We start from the raw sequence: 6,999 nt of genomic DNA on the forward strand, positions 1-6,999 counted from the left end.
GGGGGAGGACATAAAGAGTCTAGTGATGATTCCACAGAATTAATTTTCCTCAAATGAAAACGGTCACCAAAGAGAACAGACGAGGCAAATTACTAAGGCTAATCACAGTCTCTTGCTTTTGCTTTCTTCCTCTCTCTCTTGTATGATAATTATGATAATTAGTAAGCTAACGAGCTCTGAGTAAAAACAGTTCCTGGTTCTCAATATATAATTAATATTTACATTCATAACAAGCTTCCATTTGTAGTATACTTAGGAGAGAAATCCCCTCAGAGATTACACATTACAAATGCAGCTCACATTCCTGCTACATTTATTATTTGGGAAGGAGAGAAGTTTCCCTGACATGCTGGTTTCCAGGACCTCAAGGAAGTTTGGATACATGTGTATATAAAACCTTTACTATTATCACCCCCGCATCTTTATCATAAGCTAACTTGCTAAAGAAAAGGAGAATGGTAAAGCGTACAGTTACTTTCCCTTACCCTTATTAATGGCCAGTGATCCACATTTGAAACTAGCTCCCTCCCCAGTAAATGGCCTAGTTTAGGTTCAAGTACGGAATGTTCCTCATCAGTACTTACGATATTAATGTAGTAATTTTTACAATTATAATACATCTAAATTTTAAGCTTTTTGGAAAGAAGTGGGCAATCTTTATAAAGATATAAAAATAGTCACGATACCCCAGGTATAAAGCTTGCATTTTTAACAAGTGTTTATTATTTATTTTTCTGATTTCTAGTTATCTTGCCTTCCTGCAAATGGATGGTAGAAACTATCTCTGCTATATTGGATGAGAATGGATAGCCAGAAATCAGGTGCAAGGGCTTCCAATTTTCCTTGATGAGGACTATTGCATCATCAAAAGCGTCTGAGGGTTAACATGTAGTGCTGCTGGCACCATAGCACCCATGATCCTGCCTCCCATAGCATCAGTGGGATTCAAATACATTTTTAAAAATCTTAAATACATTCTTTAAAGATTAAATGACTGAAATCTTGCAGGATTACTAAATTTTGTGAGTTTTTGGCATTTCTGTCTGAAAATCTTCAAGTTTTGGGGCAAGAACACCATAATGACCATAGGTTGGGACCCACCCATTGTTGTATAATGTTAAAGGCACCTAGGTGCAATTTTAAACTGTGATCTCTGGCTGACAGGGATTGGCAGAAATTCTACTGTGCTACAGAAGATATCCAATATGTCAGACCTCAGATAACTAGCAATGACACTGCTTGAACAGGATCTGAACTGCAATCTGAAAAAGAAGAAAAAATCCACAGAGTGATTTCTCAGTGCAATCCCTTACTCTCATATCACCATCTGCTTAGACTAGTTGCCAGATCAAATGAAGAATCAGAAGACTTCCAGACCTGTGTCTTGCTTGATGAACAAAGTCTTCTTGTGTCCTTGGATGACCTTCATAATTCCCAGCTCAACCTTTAAGTATAGGCTCCTTCACTGATAACTAATTCTCTTATGGCTCCAGTGAGCTAGGGGATTGGAACAGAAAGGACCAGAGACCACATTTAATTGCACTGATTGTAAAAAAAATAAAATAAACAATAAAAAATGGCAGAATAAAAATTAAGAAGTCCTCTAGATAAGAAGGAAAATACATCCATGACTTACAAAGTTAAAGACTAGCACACGACTAGTATAGAAAAGAGAAGTGACCATAAACAAACCTGAAAGGGATGGTATGGAAGAAAAACTGGTGTAGCACAAGGACCATTTCTCCAGCTCTGGCTGTTACACCAGCTGCAACCTTTCCTCCAGCATGCTGAAATTGACTCATGCCCTTGATTACATTATCACAGCATTCTCCACTTGGGACAGGCTAAGTTATGGCTGGCTATAAAAGGTCAGGTACTGTATATAATGCTACTCTTACTTCAGCTGCATTGGTAACCAGTGGGCTTCTGGGTGCAATTCAGGACACTGGTTGGGATCTTTAAAGCCTAACAGGGTAGCATCTACATGGAAGGACCTCTTTTTGGTGGGTGTTCCCATTTTGTAGATTTCCTTACCACTGCATTAGGTTCAACACTTTTACTTTTCCTGTATAAGTGAAGACATGATTTCCCCTCCTGAATTTTACTGGTTTTATTGAGCTGGTCTATTGAGAGCCAGTTTGGTGTAGAGGTTAAGGCACCAGGCTAGAAACTGGGAGACTGTGAGTTCTAGTCCCGCCTTGGGCACAAAGCCAGCTGGGTGACCTTGGGCCAGTCACTTTCTCTCAGCCCTAGGAAGGTGGCAATGGCAAACCACTTCTGAAAAACCTTGCCAAGAAAACCACAGGGACTTGTCAAGGCAGTCTCTGAGAATCAGACATGATTGAACAGATTTAAAAAAAATGCTGGCTGGGGATTTCTAGGAGTTGAAGTCCATAAATTTTAAAGTTGCTGAGTTTGAGAAACACTGGTCTAACTGGTGCTTAACCTTTTGATTATTTAAATTTGTATGTTGTGTTTTAGTCTGTTGTGTTTTAGTTTGTTGTGTTTTAATTGTTTTTCATTCATGCCAGCCACTTGGAAAGCTTTTTGAATAGAAAAGTGGGAGAAATATTTTAAATAAATAAATCAGTTCCTCCACCCATTTGACATTACTGTGTAGAGTTAGAAGAATGGATCACAAGCAAAACAATACTAAAAAGTTAGACTAAGGAAAAAGAAGGAGTTTTGTGTTGCTATGAAGGTGACTAAGGAGCCAGTAAAGAGATGGTCCAATAGGATAAGCCGCTGATGTTGTAGCAAAGAGGCGTTAGGCTGAGATGAGAAATATGAAGGAGGAAGTACAGAAAGCTCCAAGATTGTACATAGGATTGTTGCTGGGAATTCTGGGGTGCTTTTTCTTCAGTAGTCTTTGATATAATTAGAAATATCACCTCAGCTGAAAGTTTTCAGTCTTCTCTGGAATCCTTGAGCCTACATTTTTTTGCTCTAGCCAAATGCATATGTCTGGACAACTCAAAAGTTGCACATTATTTCCCATCCTTTCAATTGACTTTAAAAACAGAAAAATGTGTGTTTTAGTAGCCACAATAGTTACTTTTCCTTATATGACTTTATGACTTGGTTATTACTTAGCTTAAAGATATGGCTAAAAAAATGTGGAAGCCTAAACTTCTGGTAATTTTGTGCAATGATTAAAGGGATGTTTAATCAAAGGCACCAGGTGAGAGGATGATAATATAGTAAAAAAACAGTGCTACACACACAGTGGCCTACTGTCATAGACAGCTTATTCAGTCAGCCTTTGTGCACACAGCAGGCTGAAGGAAATATTAACCAAATCACAAGATTTAGATCATTTAGCCTTATTGGCAGATGGGGAAACAGGTTATCTTTCCAAGCAAGCACACCTGCTGGCCTTTGTAACACTGAAGCCTGGCATTAGTGAGTATATTGTGGTTCCTTGTTTAAACATTCCAGTGAAGGAATTGGGATATGTGGCATCATGTCAGCACAGGGCAGGGCACAAGCTGCTGAGGATGGGTGCAAAGAAGAAAACCCTTCCACATAAGGTTAGTATTAAGTAGGAAAATAGGTAAATCTCTCCAGTGTCCATTTCTAAGTATATCTGTGGGACAAGAAAGAAAACATTGAAATAATGGAATGGTGAAGTGTGGATCTCACTAAAGCTGTATTTTTCTACTACATTTTTTTAATGTATCCATTTTATTTCTGCCCTACAACATAATCAAGATGGTACATTACCCAGATTTTTGAAATCAATTCACATTAGAACCCACCAGTATGATAAAAATGACGAGGATTGGAGAGGTAAAATTCTTGGAGGGAACCTTGGTTGGGAAAGGTTTCATGCTTCCAAGATACATGCCACACTACTATTAACAGATACTTTGTATGTGCGCTGAAGGAAATAAAGTCAGGCATTGTCTGTAGCATTCAGTGTAAGTGTAAACCTGTCTTAGTTCTACTGTTTGGAAAAAAATACAAAACTTATAGTTGATCATATTGCTCTTTTTGACTGTAATCATCTAACTATTATCCATCTACCTATGTTAGATATCAAATATGAAAAAGTTCTTGGAAGGCAAAATAGGGATGAATTCTGATTGAGAAACAGTATTTTAAGCAGTGATTTTGGGATCTCCCATTCATCTGAAAAATAAGAAGCTAGAAAAATGGAGGCCAGATGAACCAGCTATTGCTTTTAAGAAATCATCAGATAAAAATACAAAGATCAGTGTTTTAATTATCCTAAGCTAGGATTCCTCTTCTCCAAAAGCCACTATTAATCTGAATGGAAATTAACCTCGGATGAAGAAGGGACTTTATGAGCACCTCACTAAATATTGGGTCTAGAAAGGCAGTTCAGAGCCACATCTGCACACTCTGCATTATTTATCCTCCACCCCACAAGCCATTATTCATCACTTGAAAGATACCCTATCTATTTTTATAGCATAAGACTCTAGGGATGCTAGGCTGTCACCAATTTAATGGTCATCACATCTGTAATTGTTCCTTCGCTGCCTCCCCAGAGATACGGTTATCATCAGATTCGTTTTTTTCAAAGACCAACAATCAAGTCTACAATGATTTCCTCACCTGTTTTGTGACATCTTCATGCCTCTTCCTGTGGGCACACCCAGTGTGACCCAATGCCTGGACCAGCCATTCCAAGGATATCGAACATTCTCCCTTATTTACTTGCAGTCCTCTCAAGAAGACTCATACATTTGAAAATGTGATGGCTTATTTCAAATCTTCCTCCATGGCAAAGGAGGAGAGAAGGGGTACAACAGGAGGATTCCAATAACACTGGTTCCATTTAAGTAACCATTTGGTGGGTCACAGCTGTGATGATCAACCCTCATAAAAACAACCCGATACTACCTTTCAACCTCATACAGGTAGTCCTCAGGTTACGACAGCAACTAGAACCGGAACTTCCACTGCTAAGCGATGCAGCCGTAAAGTGCAATGTCATGTGACTGCATCGCTTAGCAACAGCAATCCCAGCCATCATTACCCCAGGACCACGTGGGTTGTTAGGCAGGAAGACATAGGAGTCACAGGCAAGGAATGCAGAGGGGGGTGCACAGGTGCTGCTGCAGGCAGATGCTATGGAATGCAGGTGGGCTGGTGGGGGGCTGCGGGTGAGCGCTACCAAGCACAGGCAGGGGAGTGCTGGGGGCAGACACACACTACAGAGTGTGGGCAGGCAGGGGGATGCTGCGGGAGCACATATGCTTTGGAGTGCTGGCGGGTGCCATGGAGTACACAGCGGGATCCTTGGGAGAAAAAGCAGTGGGAGAGACTTGCAGCCTTCCCTGCCAGTTTCCCCATTGACTTTGCTTGTGGGAAGGTTGCAAATGGTGATCACGTAACCATGAGATGGTGCAACTGTTGTAAGTGCAAGCCGGTTGCCAAGCACTCGAATTGCAATCATGTTACCGCGGGGGTGCTGCAATGGCCAGAACTTCAAGAACTGGTTGTAAGTACCATTTGCTCAGCACCATAACTTTGATGGTGCTGAGCAAACGGTACTTATGCTGAACAAGTGGTTGTAACTCAAGAACTACCTCTGTAAGTATTTGGTGATTAGTTCATCTTTAGTTACTACTTTATGTTAATTGTCCTCAAACAGGTGAGAAAACTACATTATAATATTTATACTGATGGGTATACGTATATAAAGTAGATATGGTTCCACAGTAATCAGATGGAAGCATCATCACATTGGAAAATGCCACTTAGGCTGAGTCCAACTTCCTGCACAGTACAAAAATCCAAATTAAAGCATCTTTCACAGATTACATTTTCCCAAGTGAGAACCCCTGTGGCACTCTCCAGTTGTTATCTCACTCCAATTGGATATAGAACCACTGATGTTCTTTGAGTATGTCTATCAAGCCAACTGTGCCTGCTATCCAGCCCACTTTAACTTGCTAATCAAAATATGCCAAATGCTTTGCTGAAGTCAAGATATATTATATCCACAGCATTCCCACAATCTATTAAGGAAGTTACTTGACGAATAAGTAAGAGCGAAAACACTTAAGAAATCTATACAAACTTTAATGAAATATAACAGCAGCAAATGTTTATGGTCACATACTGGAATTCAGATGAAACAAACAGACACAAGAACAATAAAATGCTTGCATGCATATAATTTATTATCAGTATCAGTCTTTCTTGTCCTTTGTCACTGAAACAATGTACTCTTATTGATTAAAAAAACTCTTTATAATTAAATAGGTAACTTTGTGGTTTCTGTCTCTTAAAAAGTCTTATTTCTATACATAAAATATTTGTGGTCAGGCATTTTTTAAAAATAAAGGCGAGAGCAGCTTAGGACACAACTCATACAAAGTCATGCTCTAAGGGCTCAATTTCTCTAAATGCACATGGACGTGAACTTTGATAATGGGATTTTACTGAACTTGCCCTCCAAGGGATTTAACAGATGAGCCACTCAAGCTCATCAAGTCCATTAACAGGTATCTCTTCTTGTTCATTCAAGTTGGAACAAATGACAGCATAGCTACAACTGCATTGAGACAGCTGAAGAATCTGAGGGCTCAGGTGTATTCTTCTAGTCCAGGGAAGAAGAATGAAGAGGGGGGGGGAATACTGCAACCAGCTTTGACGGTTGATAGAATGACTGATAGGAGTGATTAATTTTTTAGCAACATAGGTAAAGGTAAAGGTTTCCCTTGACGTAAAGTCCAGTCGTGTCCGACTCTAGGGGGTGGTGCTCATCTCCGTTTCTAAGCCTTGGAGCCGGCGTTGTCATAGACACTTCCGGGTCATGTGGCCAGCATGACAACTCGGAACGCCGTTACCTTCCCGCCGAAGCGCTACCTATTGATCTACTCACATTGGCATGTTTTCGAACTGCTAGGTGAGCAGGAGCTGGGACGAGCAACGGGAGCTCACCCCGCCGCGCGGTTTCGAACCGCCGACCTTCCGATCGACAGCTCAGCGGTTTAACCCGCAGCGCCACCGCGTCCCTTTTTA

The sequence above is a fragment of the Candoia aspera genome, chromosome 1 (assembly GCF_035149785.1).
Source record: "Candoia aspera isolate rCanAsp1 chromosome 1, rCanAsp1.hap2, whole genome shotgun sequence".
NCBI lineage: Eukaryota > Metazoa > Chordata > Lepidosauria > Squamata > Boidae > Candoia > Candoia aspera.